This window comes from Anastrepha ludens, chromosome 6 (assembly GCF_028408465.1).
Source record: "Anastrepha ludens isolate Willacy chromosome 6, idAnaLude1.1, whole genome shotgun sequence".
In the NCBI taxonomy this organism is placed as follows: Eukaryota; Metazoa; Arthropoda; class Insecta; order Diptera; family Tephritidae; genus Anastrepha; species Anastrepha ludens.
The window spans coordinates 24,122,790-24,145,575 of NC_071502.1; the positions used below are offsets into that span (position 1 = coordinate 24,122,790).

At 37.6% G+C, this 22,786-nt stretch overlaps 1 protein-coding gene across 1 annotated transcript in view; it reads left to right on the plus strand.

Annotated features, from left to right (window-relative positions):
* Nucleotides 1-1,478: 1,478 nt before the first annotated feature.
* LOC128865943 (serine/threonine-protein kinase phg2) overlaps nt 1,479-22,786 on the plus strand; it is a 119,601-nt gene continuing 98,293 nt past the window's right edge. The window contains exon 1 of the mRNA XM_054106381.1: nt 1,479-2,510. The gene's annotated coding sequence lies outside the window, so the exon portion shown is untranslated. The remainder of the gene's footprint in view (nt 2,511-22,786) is intronic.

A 22,786-nucleotide genomic window follows, 5' to 3' on the forward strand; every position in this document is an offset into this window, starting at 1 on the left:
CTGACTGCACTTGCGATCGCAATCGAATTCTTCGTTATGAAGCTCATCTGCGTACCTGGTCAGAGTGCCAATGCAGAAAACGGCGAGGCAGATGAACTGACTACACAAGGGACCTGCAAATAAGTTTTTCCGCGAAAGAAGAGGATTCGCATCCCGTTGGCTACCTGAAGTTTATTCCTGGAAGGGTGAGCTTGGTTGGGAAATCAAACTGGCCACGTATTGGTCGGAGGCTCTCGAGGGATCTTCTGAGGGTAAGAAAATTGCAGCTCTCGATTTTCGTGGATGTCCTTACAGGACTATGCGACTTGGCGTTACTTTTTGCATTAGCTGTGTGGAGGATGAGCTGAAGTTCACTCAGCACCTACTCCTTGGTTGCTCGGTTCCCGTGGGACCAAGATTTAGGCATCTTGGCTCTCAATTCTTTGCTACCCCTGCTGATATAGCAGATTTTAGTCACCTGATGAACTTCATTAGCATCATGAGGCGGTTAACATAACCGCAACTCAGTCACAGTTCGACCACCTTCCACACACCACTTGATCTCCTTCTCCACCTGATCTTTCCAAAGCATAGGAGGCCTTCCTCTTTCATTGCTACCACCAGCTAGTACCCCTTTCGAATATTTTCAGAGCCTGAGCGTATGTATCTAATCGGACGACATGACGACATTCCCATGGCTGTCGGTTCTACGTTGCCGGAATGACTCGGGTTTTTGCCGACCAAGGGCTGCTGCCCCATTAAACTAGCCCTGCCTAGTGAAACGTTTATCAACCCAGTCAACGTAGCCGCTGGATCTTTATTCACTGCGCTGGGCTATATCGTCGTAAAGCTCATACGGCTACGATACTCGCCGTCACCAACGTGCGGAATATTTTTCTCAAACACTCCATGGGACGCCTCATCGGCTGTGGTTGTTGTTGTTGTAGTAGCAGCATAAACATACCCCATACAATGCTGCTGAAGTGACAGTCCTTGGCCGGATATAAATCCGGGTCGTTCTGTTAACGTAGAACCGACTGTCGTGGGAACGGCTGTGGTCATCGTCTAAGCTTCTGAGCCATACATTAGGAAGGGCCTTACAAAGTGTTAGTTTTGGTCCTCAATCGCCTACTTATTTTTTGTTGTTTTGTATTATTTTGAGTTATTTCATAGCATTGCATTTTTATTTTATTTATTTTTTATTATTTTGTTTTATTTCATTTTACATTCTATTACATCACTCTACAATTGGCTGCTTATTTCGCCTAAAAGTATGCCTTTTGTTTGCACCCTATTTTCAATATTCTACTACATTCTTCGCGCATCTCACTTACATTCAACTAAACGCCGCTATTTGAGCGCTAAACAGATGATTATGCCAGTGTTGCCTACAAGATTTGCTTAGCCATTCTCTTTCAAGGAGAGCGCTGCTCAGTTCAAATACCGTTTATATACCCAGCTGAGCAGCATGAACCCGTTCAGTAAAATTTTGTTCTTGTTTAATATTGGTTGCATTTGTATGCGTAGCGGTAAATTTTATAAAACAACAAGTTTCATCACCCAAGTCCCCAGTCGTATTGAAAAGTGGAATTTTGAAATAATCTAAGAAGTGAATAAAAGCACATTCCAAAGAGTTTTATTAATGCAAGTGTATTTGTATAAGTAATTTTTGCTTTGTGAACAGATAAATGCCTTAGCCAAAACAGGCAGCAAACTTGCTTCCTCATCCTTTTGTTTTTGAAGGCACCAGCCAAACACATTTTGCGGAAAAATCGAAACTGCTCATCGGTCAAAACGAAGGCAAAGCCCACATAATTCAACCCAATGTTGTAATGCTTTTTTGTCCTTTCAAGTGGTAGCAGCAATAATCTATTCAAAGTGATTAAAATATAAAAAACAAAACACAGAAAAAACAGGAAAGGAAAGAAGAAGACAAGCGTTTGTGTGCAAAAAGTTACATATAAAACGTCAAGTTAAAAACCAAAATATTATTTGTTTGTGTTTTTCCTTTTGCTTTTGATACATATTTCTGAAATGCCTGGCCAATCCTTTAATCATCACAACATGTACCGTTACGGTTGTAATTAACAGCGGACTTTTAAGCACTTACATACATACTTCAAATCGCGAATACAAACACACACAAATACTTTTTACATTTTTCGCAAATCTTCGCTGGAGCCGGTTAAAATGTAAACTGTTAAACAAAATTATCGCACCCCAAGCGCTTTATATGAAGTAAGGTGTGTGTGTGTGCTAGTGTTTTTTAATATTATATTTATTTATGCAATATACGATTAAAGAAACAATTGTGTGGAATAGTAAAAAGAAGCAATAAAATATACATTGACTTCAAATGCAATAAGAACGAGTGAGCGACATATTTTACAGTCGGCTAAAAAAATGAGAGAGAGCGCGTAATGCTAATAAATTCTAAGCAAAAGAGCGCAGGTGTTGACAAAGTGACAGTGAGAGCGCAATTTATGCGCACATAGAGCAAAGCAAATACGCTAAAAGGGCAAGAAACAGTGGTAAGTCAAAAAAAATTTCCTCCCAGCGAAAAAATAACATACACAAATTGTCAAAGACTGTTTTGAAAATTGAATTCAGAAACGAACAGTCGTCAAATTAGAGCGGTGACAAAAACACGCGTAGAAAGAAGGCAAATACGCTTTGCTAGTGGGAATAGAATAAACAACAAAAAAAAAACAGTTCGTTGACACAATTTTTAAAATTGAAACGGAAAACAGCTGTAAAGGTGAGCGAGCACTGAAGTTAACAACAAAAAGTACACAATTTTTACACTGCATGTTAATATGTGTGAGTGTGTGTGTTATTTATAAATAATTAATTTGCATGCATTCCACACGTTTTGGTGTGCGTGTAAATTAAGTAAAATAATTCAAAAAACAAACTCAGTTATGGTACACTTTCACATACACGCATACATATATATGTAGATACAAAGCAGCTGTATTATATAGAATTTATTTAAGTAAATTCCGTTTGTTAGTGCCAAGTCAGTTGTCACTCGTTTTACGCATTTTCCGCTTCTTAAATATTTATTTTTTTTTTATTCGCTTAGTTATTTTTAGTAGCTGAGAAAATGGCAAACACGAAAATGTGTATTTTACTCTGAAATATTCAGACTAAACGCGTCTTGCGTCACTGTGCAAATGGTTCAAAGAAATGCAGCAAAAAAAAAAGAAAAAAATTATAATAATAATAAGAAAAAAACATACATTTTGCGATATGCGCTTATTTTGTTTATCACAATGGAATGTATTTATGTATGTACACATGTCCATACAAAAATTTATGTTTGGCTGTCTGGTTGTTTGTCGTTGGATCTGAAACGCTGCATCCATAATTCAAATTTCATTAACAAAACGGAAATGTGTCATTGAAAATGGCCTTATTGTTAACTAATATTTCTTTTATGATCTAAATATTTTTTTTTCATTTCGCTTGAGGCACCTTTCAGTCTTTGTAACGAAAATTAGCCGCATTGGAAGTCACTCTGTGCGGGATCAGCAAATCAGGATTGCTCTTTAGTTCGAAGATTTGCGTGTTCAAAACCTTTTTTTTTTAAATCGAGGCGCAGTGGGATTAACATATAAAATCTACAAAAGATGAGATGTGAACGTTCCCACGACAGTCAGTTCTACGCTACTGGAACCACCCGGATTTATATCCGGTCAAGGACTGTCACTCCAGCAGCATTTCCCGTATATGGATGTGGAAAGTTTATGCTAATACAAAATAAGCAAAATAAATAACAAACATGAAATAATAAAAAATGAAATTTGTTTTTTTATATAAAATTGTTTTGCGATTGCATTTTGACAAAATCGTTGGACTAAAGCAAATAAGAAATAACGCTGGTTTGCTGACTTCAAACGTGGTCGTGGAGACACCGATGAGACATCCAAATGAGCGATAACACCAGAAAACATAAAAAAAAAAATCCATAAAATCATTTTGAAAGATCAAAAAGTGAATTTGCTTGAGTTAGCTGACATCGTAAAGGTATCAAAAGAACTCGTTGGCTTTCTATTGCATGAGCATTTGACTATGGAAGCTAGTTAAGGAATGATTTCATTCACAAATAAAAAAAAAAATAGTTAAGTAAATTCTAAGTATAATCATGCAGGGCTGAACAAATCCAAACATATTTTAAGAATACCAAAAGATAAATATATTTTAAGAAAAACAAATAATGAATATGTTTTTCCTAAACATCAAACAAAGAATCTAATATACAAGTTGTGTACCTAAAACAGTAAGATGAGGTATAAGTATAAATACGACTGTCAAATATGTTGGCAGTCAGTCCAGTATTAACATAGTGCTAAGAACTACCCTAAAATTAAATTCATAAAAATAAATTTTTATATTTTTCCAAAGACAAGTAAGTCTTTAACTAGTTTTGTCCAAAGTGGGTGCCGCGTTTGCTTACTGTTGACCGGAAACAACAACGTGTTGATGATTCTGAGCATGAATTGAACTTAGAATTGCTCCCACATCCACCGCATTCGCCAGATTTGGGTGCCAGCGACAATCGGCTGTTCGCAGACCTAAAAAAATACTCGCCGGTAAGAAATTTCGCTCGAATGAAGAGGTTATCGCTGAAACTGAGGCCTACTTTGAGCAAAAGATAAATCATTCTACAAAAATGGTATTGAAATGTTAGAGCGGCGTTGAAATGATTGCGTTGTTCTTGGTGGACATTTTTTTCAGTAGCACAAATCCTTAAACATTTTTTTTTCTCTTGAGCGGATAATTATCCCATAACATATTTGTAACTATTTTACACTTTTCTCAGAAGCAGACAAATTCTTCAGTACTTTAGGTTTCGACTCAAGGGGACAGATACCTGTAAACGGTCATATTTTCCCTGATTTTCATTAAAATTATTTAAAATGAAGAAGTCAATATTTAATTAATTTTTCAAAATTGGCATACAGTTTATTTATACATTAAAATAATATACATTTTTTGTTTATTTTAATCATTTAAAATGGTGGATGCACACGCAATTCTTCCAGGAAGGTCGAAGCGGGGCTTCTCAATCGGCAGGCATTGTAGCATCGGCGTCAGTGACCTGAATACAAAAAAACCAAAATTTTTTCGTTTATTAATGTCATAATTTCTATATGAATTGAATATAAATGAAAAAAAGTTCGCGGAATAAAATGCTTAAAGAAAATGAATTTTGGAGCGAATTTTACCACTATTTTTGTTTCGAAAAATGTTCGAAAACTTGAGACACATGGAAAGTAATATCATAAAAAAGATGTTTACAAAATTTCAGGGAGATCGAACAATAACTTTTCGAGTTCGCCGATTCGAAAAATATAGTTTTGAGAAAAAACGCGTCCAAAGTTTGAATACAACGTAACTATACCTCTCTCAGCGCTCGAACGCAAAGAATAGAGTCGTCACGGTTGAGGATCTATAATATAAGAAATACTTGAATTTTCGTTCTAGAAATTTTTTGACATATTCTTAAAGGATTATATTAACATTTTATGAAAAAAAAAAGTTTTTTTTTCGAAAATTTTCAGGTATCTGTCCCCTTAAGTGAAAATTCACTGTACACATGGGTTCAAAATAATAGGAACGCGACGAATTACTACGTTTTAACTATTTTATTTTGTATTTAACTTTCACTTTTACTATTATTATAATAATAATTATTATTATTGTTATTCATCGTTTCATCGCAAATACGCATACGAGAGGATTGGGGTTCCCTTGAGATCCTGTGATTTGCTCCTGAATAGATGAGCCTCAGATCAACTCAGCTTGTGCTGGGGTAGTGCACACACGTGCAAAGTCGCGAATACCTTCTCGCTACAGGTATATCGGGGGCGCTCGAGGGAACTTCTAAGGCTAACAAAGCCGCAGCTCTCGAATTTGGTAGGAATCCTTACCGGACATTGTCTGCTAAGTGTCCATGCGGTGAGACTTGGAATTGCTTCAAGTTCTTTCTACAGAAGCTGTCTGGAGGACGAGGTGGAATCATCTCAACACCTTCTTCTCAGCTGTCCTACTCTCGTGGACTAAGATTCAGACATCTGGGCTCTCATGTGGATCTCTCAATGGGTTTAAATATCACACACCTAAAGAAATTGATCAATAGCTTCATACGGTTAATACGAAACTGTTGGTTGACATCCACTAATCCACATTAGTAACTATTATTAATACTACTTATACATTTTACTAATAAATTTGCAAAAATATATAAAAGTACAGTTCATTCTGTAACAAAAACCATATAACTCAAAGCGCTAAACTTTGTACAAAATTTATAAAAACTTAAAAAATTTCAAAAAAAAAACAGAAAATTAAAAACTACCAACTTTGTATTCAAAATTTTTAGAAAAATTCCATGTGTGCAGTTTTGTCCATTAAATTTTTCTAAAAATTCATGAATAAAAAGTTTAAATTTTTGATGAACACTTTTTGAAGTTCGTTAAATTAATTTAATTCTTAAATTTTTTAATGGCAATTTTTTACAAAGCTTTGTACTTTGACTTGTAAAACTTTTGCTATACAAAAAACTATAATTTAATAAAAAATTTACAAAAAAAATTTAGCATGAAAAATATTGCGAACATTGGGAAAAGATAAAGTGTCTTAATTATGTGTGTATGTATGTATCATAATTCATCATTGATTATTAATTGAATCATGTGTACGTATGTAAATATGTATATAATATATGAGTACTACACAATTTCTTGCAATTTTGCAGAATTTTATACGAAGTTGAAACTTAAATGAAAATACCTTATCAAATGTCATACTCTTAATTGAAACTGACCCTCGCTTTATTTGCCAGCGATAATTAATAGTCGTCGGCAGTACGAAGAATTCAATGGATAAGCACAATTTTTATCTTTATATGTGTGCCTATGTATGCATGTAGGTGTGTGTGCGTATGTATATGCTGCCAAACTACCGCTGAAAACCCTGCAGTAAAACAAAGACGTCACATCTCGAATGGCTGAGTTGAAATGTGCCTACAACCATCTTTGGGGCGGGGGTTTAGAGTAGTCAGAGGCATGGAAAAATTTGTATATCTGCAAGTAATTTAATTGATTTTATAAAGCAGAGCTTTGATAGACTGCGTCGAATAGAATTCCCATTTTTATAATATTTTTTCAATTTTCAATTTCAATTTATTTGTTTTGTTTTGTACATAATGTAAAGGCCAGAACACCAAGTGGTTATATTTAATGAAAATGAATATGAAGTGATGCGGTTCTTCTATATCTTCCGTATACGTGCGTACGCTCTCGCGGTCTCTTTCGTACTACTCTTTCTGTGTCGTTGACATTAGTAACACAAGGTCTTGTCGTAGTACAACTTCTTATGATTCTAGAATACGAGGATGGTATACATAAAAATGCTACTTAAAATTTAAAACTTTTTTAACTATTAAACTTATAGACTAAATCGTAGTATAATAAGTGAGAAAAAGAGAAAGATGGTGGGAACGGGAGAACGAAAGGGGGATTAAAGGTTAGAAGTGAAGTTAGAAACTGCATTTACGGCAGTACAAGATAGCTTTCTAAGAATATTATATACCTTGTTTACAACAAAGTTTACATGGGCAACGTAAGATAATCTTGAATTTATTCAGAAACCCAGGTTAGTTACTATGTCATCAAAGTTAATATTTACAGGGTAGGCAATATAGCGTTTGCTTTTTGAACCACCTATTTTTTTGAGAATGGTAACACAAATGACATGTCAAATGTGTTCATAATTTACTTAAAGGTTTGACTTTTACGAAATGGGACACTATACGCTTGAACAGAATTGGGAAATATTGAAAACCTATTTCCAAAGTGGTGAGTCTTCTACTCAAACTGTGAGAAATTTGAAAAAAAAATTCAAAAAAAAAAAGATTTGCCAACAAGACAGTTTGTGGATCAATTTGTTAATCGTGTTTGTGAAAGTGGATCGTTAATGGATAAAACAACACGTGAACGTGCTCCTACAGTGCGTACACCCGAAAACATTGCTGATGTAACCGAAAATGTGCGTGAACATCCAACAACCTCAACTCGTCATCGTTCTCAAGAATTGAACATTTCACGCACTTCTTTGAGGATAATTTTACATAAAGACCTCGGTATGAAGGCTTACAAAGTTCAATTGGTGCAAGAACTGAAGCCTAATGACCATCCAATGCGTTTTCAGTTCGCTCAATGGGTAGAAAATCGTTTGACCGAAGATGAAAATTTTTTACCGAAAAATCATCTTTTCTGATGAAGCTCATTTTCACATCGGTGGCTACGTCAATAAGCAAAATTGTCGGTTTGGGGCTTAGAAAATCCACACGTTACTGTAGAGAAGCAAATGCACCCACAACGAGTCTCTGTTTGGTGCGGTTTTTGGTCTGGCGGTATCATCGGGCCATTTTTTTTCGAAAATGACGGTGCAACTTGTCACTCTGTCAGAGTTACACTCGAACTTTTGGCTACCGTTTTTGAAAACCGAATAATCAGCCGAAGTTCCGATATCAATTTGTCGCCTCGGAGCTGTGATTTAAGCCCGTTGGACAAATGCTATGCGAACCATCCAGAGTCGATTGATGCTTTAAAACACGAAATCGAAGTTGCCATTCATGAAATTGGAGCCCAAACAATCGAAAATGTGCTTAAAAATTGGGTTGATCGAATGGCCTACTGTAAAGCCAGTCGTGGCAGTCATTTGAACGATATTATTTTTCATTCATAAACGACAATGTTCAATCTTCAAAATAAAAAAAAAGTATGAAAAAATATTGATTAGTTTTTTTTTATAGCCGATTCAAAAAGCAAATTTTACATGGCCCACCTTATACAAGGCCGGACTTTAAACCGCCACTTTCCAAAAAAAATTTAGTTTGCTTATTCCTTCGATTAATTACTACATTTAATATTACTTTAACGAAATCTGTTTGGTTTTTTTAGTTTCAGAAGATCCAGTTTAGAGATATAGTGGTCACCTGATCAGCTGTAGCTCCTTTCTAAATAAATATTTTTACTAATACCAATTGTTAAAAGATAACATAATAAGTGTACAAATTTTTAGATAAAAAAATTTAAAAGACTTCTAAGAAAAATTTCTGGAAAATTCGTTTTTTCGGCCTTCAAACTGTATATAACCCCTTAACTGATTATTTGGAGGCACGAAAGGTCTGTGCACGTTTCATTCCGCACAAATTAACTGAAGACCAAAAATTGCTTAGAATTCAATATTCGAACGATCTCATTAAAGAGGCGGGAAAAACGATAGCTTCCTTTACAATATTGTAACTGGTGATGAAACGTGGTGTTTCCAACATGAACCCGAAACTACGCGTCAAAGTGCCGAATCACTCACCGTATTCGCCTGATATGGCTCCCTGTGACTTCTACCTATTCGGAATGTTGCATTTGGCCATGAAAGGAAAACGTTTTGTGTCCGTAGAGGCCATCCAAAAGGCTTGTACCGACATCCTGAAGCCCTCCAGACAAAACAGACAGACAGCTACTGGGTCGGACAGTGTACAGACGACATTCATCGGGAGACCATTACCACCTTCCTAAGCTCCCGACCCCCGAATGCCGTTATCGGAGTTCAACCACCACCAACCGCAAACGAAGAGCTCCAAGTTCGATCCCGCGTAAACTTGGCACAACTACGTTCTGGATACTGTAGCAGGTTAAACTCCTACTTATTCAGAATCGACTCCGACATACTAAACATATGTCCGGCATTAGAAGGCACCCCGAACGATACTAACCACCTTTTCACATGACCCATGAAACCCACTCATCTAGCACCCCTCTCCCTCTGGACCCAACCAGTCGAAACAGCTAGTTTCCTGGGCCTACTGTTAGATGAGCTAGACGAAGACGACCGGTGATTACACTACACTGACAGGGCAAAGCTACTGCTACAACAACAATAAGCCTACAGAAGAATAATCAGTTTAACTTTTTCGATTCAGATAAAAATTCCTAAAAAATATCTATAAAAAATGAGTATTTGACCAGACTACCTTATATGATTATTGGAGGAGGGTGAACTATATTTACATAAAAAAGCAAAATTATTAAAATTAAGTAAGAATCAAAATCTTAAAACTTTTCAATGTACCTTTTAGTGCATTTAGCTGTTGAGAGGGAATATTGTAAAGTACAGAGTACATCAATTGACTTCATTTTCACGAGAACACCGATCATTCTTTTTGAGATCCAAAGAGCTATCGAAATTCTAATTATCCTCTCTCTAAAATTTTAGATATCGCAGAAAGTCAACTGTCATCTCAGAAAATCATTACCTCACACAACATGATCATCATTGCTCTTCACAAAAAGTCACAATCGCAAGAAATCCAATGAAATCAAAATTTTATAAACAGAGTCGCTACTTTGTTGAATGGCTGATTTACTGCATGGCTGCATGGTTGATCAGATTTAGGGCCAAGTATAGTCAAGGTAAAGTTTGTTGATAAAAATTGGTTGTTCACTCAAAACGCAGTCGGTGGTATCAGCGTGCATTGTGCTTTTGTTGTTGGTATTGTGCGTGCTAGCAATGTTAATCGGTCAGCCAACTAAACAATCAATCGGCCAACCAATTAACTCTAGCAATTAACCAAACCACAAATAAAAAAACCAAAGCGTTGGGCAATTCCAGCACATGGAGTGACTTGCGACTCACACATACATACATATATACAAGTATATATGTATGTATATATGTAAGTAGGCAGCGGGTGTTTTTTAGCGGTTTTAACGCTGAATATGAAATAGGTTGGTTTCAAAAGGCTGCAAGTCTTATGGCATTTAGAGTTGAATGCCTGTAAAGGAAAGGCATTTTCGGAGCTGGCCATGGAGTTTAATGGTTGTCATTAATTCATTATTCAAAAGTGGCAATAAGAAAAATATTGCCAATTATAGACCAAATCATGCAAGGTTTCAAAATTATGTCAACTTTTAGTGAAAGATAAAATTTATTTTGCGGTTCATCGTATTATCTCTTGTTGACTAACATGGTTTCATGAAAGGTGGATCCACTGCCCCCTGCATTGTAATTTAGTGGGGGAAAGTTGTAAGTTCCTCACAGTGAAGAAGCCAGAAAGGCAGGCGAGGTAGTCGTTTACCAATGGAGCCATCAATGTCATTGCCCAACGCCATTATCGTGCAGTCGTCGGCGTAGGAGACCAGGGAGACTCCCTCTGGTGGCTGGAGGAATTTCGAGATATGGAAATTGAAAAGCAAGGGTGAAAGGACACCACCCTGCGGAACTCCTTGCTTTATTTTCGTCTTTTTGAATGTTTGGTCTCGAAATAACACCGATGTGTGACGACCACTCAGGTAGTTCGCGGGACTGTCGACTGTAAAATGTTATCTAGTAGCGTGGCGTGGCTGACTGTATCGAAAGCCTTTTTTAGATAGAATGCTACTAGGACAGTCCTCTCGCAGGGGCGGTTTTGGTTAAACCCGCGGTTTACCTGGGTGTTAATGACGGTGAGTGCCGTGGTGGTGCTATGCACTCTTCGGAAACCATGCTGGTGTGAGGCTGGAGTCAGGTGTTTCGTGAAGAGTGGGAGTAGCTTCAATAGTCTTCGCTACTGGGGAAAAGAGAGTTATTGGACGATAAGACTTCCCTTGGTTGGTAAGTTTCCCAGGCTTCAGTAGTGGGACCTTATGAGGAATGATGAGAGTGACCATAGACAATTTGTAGGCTTGTCATTCTGTTGTCATTGTTGTCATGGAGTTGTCTTCCCACATATCCTTTCTTTTTTACTATACAATACTGTTGTAATCCATAAAAACCGTGGTTTTCTTTTTCGACGCACTTCGACGCGGTTTTTTCTGGCCTAGGCTCATTGGAGATTTCCACTCACTCAGGATGTCTGGATTGCGCGTCATTCTCATAAACCCACGTCTCGTCTGAATGTTAGGCCGGATACTTTGGTGATATCAACGTGGTTCCTTTTTTGCATGAAATTCGAGTTCTTTAAGAGAACTGCGCTCGGTGGAAGAATCTTGTCGAGGTCCAATAAGCATAAAAAGAAGTGCCGAAACACTGATTGAGAGAAAACGTAAATTTTAAATGAAAGTCAGTTCTGGAAATTTTGTTAATCAGTCAATATTTTTTGTTGTTTTTGGGCTATTAACTACTTAATTAAAAACCAAAGATTTAATGAAACAAAAGATGAATATAGTTTTAAGGCTTTTCTCTGTTAGTGTCTGGATTTTCTAAGATTGTCTTGTAAATGTCTCGCAAAGTGCTTCCTTAGATCCCAGCGGAGCTACGTAGCTTAGGCTTGAACAGGCCAAGTAGGCTTATCAGAGATAGCGAGTACTTGAACAGACGACGGCAACATGGGCTCTAGTCACCCCAGAAGTGCCTCATCTGCCGCTAGTCGCGCCTGCCTAACCCATCTAATACTGATAAAAATTCTTACAGTAAACAACTTATAGTTATTAATATTTTTCCGGTGAGGTAGTAGATGATTGGCAACGCACTTATGGATGTGTGTGTATGTCTGTATCTGGGTGTAGAAGTGCCTGCATACTTCTATGTATAAGAAGATATGTACTTGACAATATTTTAACAGTCCTTCAAATAGCTTCAACGAAATAGCGATAAGATAAAAAAATTTATTGAATAACTAGAAAAAAGAAAAAGAAGAAGACAACTTGTAATTGTACGGTCTTGAGCAAAAATTTAAGATCTTACTTACTTACTTAGAGGGCACTACAGCCGTATGTCGGTTTTGGCCCAATCGGTTCGCTGATGGTTGGCGCCAATTGGTGACACCGAGTGCTGCCAGGTTATGCCTCACTTGATCTCCCCAACGGAGATTGGGTCTTCGTATTCCTCGTCGTCCACGAAGGACCGCCGTGCCGGGGCACTTTCGTTCATCCACGAGGCATGGCCAAGCCAGCGTAGCCGCTGTATTTTAATGCGCTTGGTATAGCTCATACATCTCACTGTTCCAGCGGATACAGAACTCATTTTCGCCTACGCGAAGAGGACCACAGATTTTTCGAAGAATTTTTCTCTTGAACCCTCCCAGAGCTCTCTCATCATTAAGATCACTGAACATAAAAACTCAAAAAAATTCGGAGTTTTTGATCCGGTGCAAAAGTTTAAGGTCTCGTTTCAACACATTGAGCGACAAGTAGCTTTTATGAAAATCTTCACCAGAGGCCAAGCCGGTTTCTTATTTTTTCTTTGTTCACTCCGCTCGGTCGCATATGGCCTCGACAAGGTTCTTCCAACGTACGCGGTTCTGGGCTGTTGTTTTTGTGCCATCCCATGTGATGTCGGCATCTCGCTCGGCCAGCTCAACATCAAACTCGACCTTCTCCAAGTACTCTTTGGCCGACCGCGAGCTCTGCTCCTTTGTAGGTTTCAGTGCAGTGCCAGTTCTCGTGATGCTCCATGGTATTTTAAGCATGTGACTTATCCATATCCACTTTCTGCATTTGATTTGCCGTATGATAGGCTACTCATTCGCTGGTCTTCACAGCGTGTCGTTGCTGATGGTCTTCTGCCAGAATATTCTAAATATGATGCTTAGGTATTTGCCATGTTTCACTTCCGTACAATATTACTAACTTCACACACGAGCTGAGCATTCGCAGCTTGGAGCGCCTGGAGATTTGCGAACTCCTCCATTCTGTATGCATTCGCCTGAAGGTCGACATTGCTTTGTTTAACCTGCGGTTGATATCTTCATTCGCTTCGCCGTCTGGTGTGACGGTGCAGCCGAGGTGACAGAAGCTTTGGACAAATTGCACCGGACACCCGTCAACCGTTTTAGGTCTTGTTTTATTGTGGTTGATTCTCATAGCCTTTGTCTTGGCGATGTTGCCCTCCAGTCAGACAAAGCGTACCAGCGTGACTAGTCTGTTCGCCTTCGCTTATATGTCAGTGAGTTTGGGAGAGGAGGCAGATGTCATCGGCAAAGTCCAGGTCCTCAAGATGTCTAGTGAAACTCCATACTATGTATTTTTTGTTGTGCAGGATCAATTGGCTCATAACGTCGACTAGGACGATGTTGGTGGTGTATGGGTCGCTGATGTTGCCGCTGTGAAGCACTGCCAGTTCGGAGTTCTCATAAAGAGCTCTGGGGATGTAGATTATCTTAGCGGTACTAGTTTGACTCAATTACGGTGCGGATATTGTAGCAGACATTCTCAATATGAGGTGAGGGTACACGACAGGATATTAACAGCGTGGTTCACATGCCTTCTCAAACCCAGTCAGCTAACATCCCTTTCTCCCTATGGACCCAACCTGCCGAAACTGCATGTTTTTGGGTCAACCGTTAGATGATTTAGACGATGACGACTACAACAATTTCAACCAAACCCTGGTTTAACCCTCCTGTCTCCACCTTTTTTTAAACCTTCAGTTGGGCTTTCGGGTCTGGCCTCTTTTGCGTCCTATTCGAGGATTCTTTCTAAAAGGTTATATCCATAAATCGATAGAAACTTAAATTTTAGGAAGCTATCTGGAAGCTCAAGTCGTTAGCTATAATAGAAATATGCTGCAAATTCTCGTCCGAATTCGAAAAAGCCAGTCTGACCTGAACCGGGTGCCCAATGGAGGGCTAAGAACGCAGGCTGGTATTAAATTTTTCAGCAGAATTAATTCCAATGGGATATAAGAAAGTAATAAGTAAGCTTAAAGTTTTATTCTTCGGTACAAAATACTTGTTAAAAAAAATCAAACTCTCGTTAAAAATTTCTATGCCAAGTTTAATATTTTTGATTTCGCCTCCAATAGTCTTTAGCTTTTTCTCAACACTGTACGTTTGCTTATATGTAAAAACAATAGTCTGTCGTAAAAATTAATTATTCAATATACAATAGACATGCATAGGCATGTACTGATGTGTGTGTGTGTGCGTATTGCTTTTATAATAAAACAGCAGTCACCTCTTCAACTTTTTACATTCAATACTCGCACTTCACCAAATGATTGCTTTCGTAGTGCATACGGACATATTTACATACACTTACATGCATGCATATGTATATGTATGTGTATAGTGTACCTATCTATTTATTTTTTATCTAAACGTCTCGAGTTGGATGGGTTGTCTCTCTGGTTATAGGGCTTAAGTGTTTAAACCTTTTCAAAGTACATAAAGGATCTTCCAAAAGTGACATCGGTAGTGAATAATTCTTAGATCGTGCCTTTTGTATGTCTTCTTTGATATCTCTCAAGTAGGCAGAGGCACAATTTTGCGCCTCAAAATTATTGAAATTTGCTATGATTTTTAAGATCATGATTTTAGATCGAAAAATTCGTTATTTTATTTTGGTGGAAATAAACATCCGAATAAGTCCGCAATTCAAAGGTTGCTGAAAAAATTACAAGAAACTTGTTCTATCAAGGCTAGAAAAAAAGATTGGTAGAGCAAAAACTGGGTTTTCCGTTGAGAATATTGCTGCTATAGCTCAAAGCGCTGCTGAGCAGCTTCAACATCGATATCTCGACGCTTTCAACAGTTAGGTATTCATGAATCAACTGTTTGGCGGATCTCACCACCTGTTGAAGTGTTCATGACAGATATCTTAAGACCAGTACGGAGTTATGGTGCGCAGCTACGTAGGTGCGCTAATCAAAGTACGAAAAATAAAATCCAATAGTTCCAAAATAAGTTTCTTGGGATATCTGTCAAGGCGCTATCTTCTTCTTCTTAGCGTCGCCGACAATCTAGTGCCTTTCTCGTTAATCGCTAGCCCTTGGCGTTCTAGCCACGTGTCCCAGCCATCTAAGTCGTTGAGACTTAATAAATCTTATTATGGTTTCTTTCTTCTTTCAAGCCGCCATAGTACTGCAGAAGTTCCGACACTGAGCGCGACCATAAAATAAACTTTATTTTAAAACAACATCTTGGTGCGTCTTTTGAAATACCCTTTACTCGCTTATGTGCATACATACATATAATTGTGTGCATGCAGTCATTTGCTTTTGTCAATGTCAGTGTTTTTCGAGTCGAAATTAATTTTAATGCATATCCGTACAAATTTTACTTCAGCCTTACAACAATCACTGTTTCAATTTATGACATTTTTTAGGTGAATGCAAGTAAATGAAAATAAATAAAATTCCGCACCCTTAATTGACTTACAATTACACTACACCGTCCGAAAATGAGATCAAAACCCATTTGTAGTATTTTTTTAATCCAAAATAGTTTATTTTAACAAATTAAATTGTCATTAATACGTTTTTAAAAGTAACTCGCGTTTATTTCATAGTTGCAAACAATTTGTTGAAATATAAATAATTCACTACAGCAAGGGAATAGTATTTGGAAACAGTACCGCACAGTTGCAAGCTGAGCGCTTAAGCAACGCCTTCATGTTGTTGATGTTGTTGTAGCAGCAAAAACATTCCCCATACATGTACGGGGAGTGCCGCTTCAGTGACAGTCCTTGGCCGGATATAGATCCGGGTCGTTCCGGTAACGTAGAACCGACTGTCAGCGGAATGAGCAACGCCTTCATCTTCGTCTTCGCTTGCACTCTGCAAGCTTAGTCTTCAGCTCTATGCAGGTAATTATTAAGTTTCGTAGAATGAAATATGTAGATTGTTAATAAATAGTAATAATAATAACACAAACAAAAAACCAGACTTTAATGTTGTTCCCACAATAGATGTAGGTATATTACAGCATAAAATTTTCACCCTTTTTGCACATCCTTATGATAAATCAGCATAGGAAACTGTGTGATTCATACATTTTAGATACTTGTCGTGTTCGGCAGTTCTATGTAAAAGTCTACGGAGAATTTTTCTTCAGAACATTTTAACCCTCTAACTCTTCATTAAATACGGTTTTTTAGTCACTTTTGTGAGAAAATGCAAGAAATACTCATAACAAAGGCTTGTAATGGGTTAAAATGTACCATACAAATATTTGTCATGAAATTCTGCTATAAGTATCTTAATGCAGCAAAGCTCAATATTCAACTTAAACACCAGAAATAGGTTAGGTTAGCTAGGCTGCTTGTCTAAAACAAGACACTCGGTGGCCCTAAGGCCCATTGTGATACCTGCATTTGATTTCGACAGAAATAAGTCAAAACGGAAAAAGTGTTTAGTAACTTGCGGCCGCTTTAGCCGAATGGGTTGCTGCGTGCCTACTATTCGAATAGTCTAAGAGCTCATGACCAAAAAACCCAACATATTTTATACTTCTTGAAATTTTGTGTGAGATTAGTTTTTTAATACTAGAATCGATATCCGGCGGGCTGGCTGCTCAATACCGGTCTTAATTATGCGTTTTTATTTTTTAAAATTGTTAAAAAAAAACATTTACTCAACATATTTTATACCACTTGAAATTTTAACAGAATTTCATTTACGGTCTGTATAAAATGAAACGATGGTTGCCAGCCCATTCTCATGGTCCCAAAGTACTGCCAGCCCATGTTGAAAGTGCGTTGATGGAAGCACAAGTCAACATATTTTATACCGGCTGTGTAGAGCCAGCCCATTCTGATGGTCCCATCACATGGAAACTTTGGAAAATTTCATTCCTGTGAGTGCGAGCGAGACCGACTTACGTGAATGTGGGTGCGCGAGAGAGAGCGTATATTGTTCATATTCTGTCTCTCCGTACAGTCTTGCAAAAATGGGAAGGATGAAAGGTTTGTTCATCAAAAAATTAGAAAATGGGATTTTTTTTTCTTTTTCTTAAAAAAGTTTTTATTTCTAATTTATTATTCCTTTATTTATTTATTTAATTTATTAAATGGATAGAAAAAAAAAAAACAAAATTAAATTTTTAATTTTCCATGTCAGAAATAGATTCCGAGTCTGAACTGAAATAGTCATTTTCTATTTCTTCAGCTTCAGCATCTAAAAGAAAATCATACCGTCAATCAAAATACCTGATAGTTGCAATATTTCGGACTATGAATGAAGGCGTAAAATACTATACCTGATTCAATGTTGTCATTCGTTGAAGGAGTTTCTATGACAGCTCCAAGGACTGATTGAGGGAATTGGTCGCCATCAAACCAATTAAAAGAAAGAAATTCTCCATTTCTCACCCAGCCATTCGATTCTGGGAGATAACAAGTTGGAAATTTCAAATAAGCGTTTCGCCATGTATTTCCAATATACCTATTGAGCTCGGAGAAGTTGCTGATGTAACTCGGTTTTACATGGCGGTAAAGACGATGCGTCGATATTTTTCAGCTGTTTCTGGAATGCTTCGTTTACATTTGACGCTTTCTATGTCTCCCAGAATTTAGAAAAGCGACCGCTGTTCACGTCATTTATGTTTCTTAAATTGTACATTTCGCATACAAATTTTTCCAGCATTTTAAATACATATATGATTTTTTGTTGCGATGGAGTTTATATTCCCCAGTTCAATAAAAGCATTTTGATATTCCGGTGATTTTTTTAATATCTGGAAAGGTCTTTTCTTGCGTTTTCTGTAAAAGGCCGGACTGTAATCACAGCCGGTCAGGGCATGGAATTCTGGTAAACTCTGGCATAGGAATGGGCTGAGTTGTTCACTGAGATTATTGATATAAATGCAACGTTTGTCATTGCCAGTTCCTAATTCCATAAATATGTGCAATTCGTCATGCGAAAGATGGTCCTGTTACCCAGCATGATGATCAGTATGTCAGTAGCGGAACATTTTATTAAAATATTCTCGCAGACCGCTTTACATACATGATACACAATTTTTGTATCTGCTTCCTCCTGAAGTTCCCATGACATTTCCTCATCGACGATTTTCGATACAGAGGCGCCGTGACTTGTAAATGTATAGCACACATCGTAATTCAATTTTATGGTTGAATTGCCAATAAATGGCGCCATTTCCACTGTTCCCCAATGTTCTATGAGAAATCTGACCAGTGCGTCCTTGAATTTGCTATTTCTTAATTCTTTATTGAAATCTTTAGGTCGAGTTTGTTCGGGTCCTGTGATGTTATAATCGATACTGCTGACATTTCCTCTTTGTATTCGTTCATAATCTTTAATGGATGGAGTAAAATATTGGTCGAATATGATGTCGAATCGTTTGGCCGGTGTCTTCTGCATTAATGAGATAATTTTTTTTGATAAATTTCCAAAAGTGTTTGGAATTTCTTTCATTAAGTGGAGCAGGAAAAATCCATCGATTATGACTATGTCGAATATTTGCGGTATGTTAGCAGTTGTATTTATTTGTAAAACCTGAGTGATTGCAGATTTTTCAGTCTTACAAATTGTTCCATCAGAATGACATAGAGATAACGGAATTGGTGTTATTGGATAAGACAATATTTTTTCGACTTCGATATTGTAATCCATCGATAATGCCACAATTCGTGCAAGTAGATAACGTTGTAAGCGTATTTCGTAGACCTGGTTAGCAACTTTTGCTTTATTATTTACTGCATTGGCTGAAAAATTACAAATTTTAACCCTTGTGATGACTTTCGCTGTGGGTCTATGGAGCACTGAGTAATGAATTCTTCCCTAAACTGGCTCCCTGATTGTTCAAATGTCAATAAATAATTTTCAACCTGCAATGATGCAGCCTTTCCCGTAGCGATGTTGAAGAGAAAATTCCTGTCAATGCTGTCATCGAAGGGGTTCATAAATTTATCAAAAGTTTTTATGAAATTTCGGAGTTGATTAGAATCTCTTTTGATGATATGCGGTTCCAGTTGCGTTGAGATATCGGGACGTTTCTTCAAACCAGCAGTTTCATATACATGGAAAATGATGGCAGCACGAATAGCATGAATTTTTGCCCAACTTTGCCGGGCAGAAATGGAATTTGTGAAATGGATTATTCCCGTCAATTGTTTTGCTGCATCGGCATTAATTATTTGTTCTAAGGTTATATCAATCGGTTGTCTTGAAAAAACTTTGTCGGTTCGTTTTATGCCAAAGAAGCCTTCTTTTATGGCAACATGTAACGATGGGTGCGTTTCCTCAATCTTGTTCAAATTGTCGATATATCTGACAAGCCAACGTGCATAATTCGGCTGGTTGGATACAAAGAAAATGCTTCCTATTTTCGGTAATATGTATTTGAAAAGTATAAAGTGTCCAGTCCTAATACTTCGACTGAAGCTGAAGAAATAGAAAATGACTATTTCAGTTCAGACTCGGAATCTATTTCTGACATAGAAAATTAAAAATTTAATTTTGTTTTTTATTTTTCTATTCATTTAATAAATTAAATAAAGGAATAATAAATTAGAAATAAAAACTTTTTTAAGAAAAAGAAAAAAAAAATCCCATTTTCTAATTTTTTGATGAACAAACCTTTCATCCTTCCCATTTTTGCAAGACTGTACGGAGAGACAGAATATGAACAATATACGCTCTCTCTCGCGCACCCACATTCACGTAAGTCGGTCTCGCTCGCACTCACAGGAATGAAATTTTCCAAAGTTTCCATGTGATGGGACCATCAGAATGGGCTGGCTCTACACATTTCGTCAATTTATTGTATTGCCAATGTCGTGTAAAAAAGACAGCCGGTATAAAATATGTTGACTTGTGCTTCCATCAACGCACTTTCAACATGGGCTGGCAGTACTTTGGGACCATGAGAATGGGCTGGCAACCATCGTTTCATTTTATACAGACCGTAAGTGAAATTCTGTTAAAATTTCAAGTGGTATAAAATATGTTGAGTAAATGTTTTTTATTAACAATTTAAAAAAATAAAAACGCATAATTAAGACCGGTATTGAGCAGCCAGCCCGCCGGATATCGATTCTAGTATTAAAAAACTAATATCACACAAAATTTCAAGAAGTATAAAATATGTTGGGTTTTTTGGTCATGAGCTCTCCGTCTAGAAAGTGCGTAGGCTGACATCTCCGTACATGACAGACCATGATAATAAAAAAAAAACTTTATAATAGCGATCGGCCTTCGGCAGGTAATGTCAAACCTCCGATGGTATTTCTGCCATCAAAAATACTCCTAATTAAAAACCTCATCTGCCATTCGGGGACGGCATAAAAAACAACTGTAGGTCCCTCCATTTGTGGAACGACATCAACACGCACGCCCCAAATAGGAGGGGGAGCACGACCAAACACCTAACAGAGGTGTGCGCGCCAATTACATAGGTACTATTTAAATATATGTATATGTAACTTAAACGAAAAATTCAACACACACACATATGCCAACTAAGGTGTGCAATTGACTCAGCAGTCTGATAAAGATAATCGGGGTCACATTTGGGTTGAGTCAATTCAAACTTCTATACTCTTCTGTGTGTACGTATGTATGTATGTGTAAGCGGGTACATATGTTGTAGTACGAATTATAATATATTTTTACAAAAAGTTTATTAAAAATTCAATAAGAAAGAAATAAATTGTCAATGCATAGGGACTATAGTTATTTAACGCAGTGTAAGAACATTTACATATATGAACCTGTACCGAATTTTTTTTGACCAAAAGAAATAAACTTAAAAATCGTTGCACTAAACTTTTTCTTGGCTAAGGCAAAACAATATTACTACCCCCTAAAAATGATTGCTTACGGATTGTCAATTGAATTCATCCTCAGAAGTATTTTCATCATCACAGCAAATACAGCTCTCACCCCGAGCCATTGCTTCCTTCACAATCGCACTCCATACGACTCGCTTCATTATGTAGCTTCTCCTAGCTATTATAAAGCGCAATCTACATTAACATCAACATCGTCTGCCTAGCTTCTTTGCTGTCTTCCACGATCTTTTACTGCCCATAATAAGAGAGTTGAAGGTCTTTTTCGTAATTCTGCTGTCGTCCAAGCGATCTCAGCCGCTGAGCTTTAGCAAGACGCACAATGTTTTGACCTGTTGTCAGCTGTTCGATGTCAACATTGTATCTCACCATCTACGTGTGTCTACGGAGAGGCACGCGCGGTGCCAATATTAACATTCTCTCTGACAGTCAAACAGCTCTTAAAACGCTGGCTAGCTTCTCATTTCAATCAAGGTTGGTCTGGGAATGTTTTAAAATCTTCAACACCCTAGCATCAAGAAACTTTGTTACCTTGATGTGGGTGTCCCGGAGGAGCACGAAGGGAATTAAATTGCGGACAGTTAAGCGGAAAAGGGGGCAAATACTCCCTTCATATGCCCTGAACCTTTCTGCGGGGTAAATAACAGCTTCAAAAGTGCATCAGGAACAACGAGGTTTAATCGATTACTGGAGAGCCCAATCGGACATACGGCAGTTGAAAAGACTTATATAACCAGAACGGATAAAGAAGCAACGCTTAACCTAAGCAGAAAGGACATAAAACTTTACACTGAACTACTAACAGGAAATTGTAAACTTAATCATCACATGAAAAAGATAGGTGCGATAGAAAACGATTCCTGTATACTTGCAAAGACGCACAGGATATAGCAGAACACGTTCTATGCGACTGCCCGGCAGTGGCACGAGGCATACTAAGTTACTTGGGAAAAGGGGCGAAAGATCCAACCCTCCTGGTAGAAATTAAGCCTACAACAGCTTGAGGATTTATGAACAGCCTAGAACTGTTTGAGTAGGCTACATGGCTCCACAATAAATCTCATCAGGTCGCAGTGCACAAACAGCCAATCAATATCAACAAATAATCTCACCATCAGCTTCCCTTACTGATCCAAATATCCTTCTTAAGATTTTACGCTCAAAGCGGTTTTTATGTTAGATTTCAGCTCCTCCTCTTACTTGTGGTGTGCGTCTTGATCTTTACCCACAAAAGGAGAGCCCGACCTACAGTTTTGTGCCGCTTCCGGATGGCAGATGATTTTTATAAA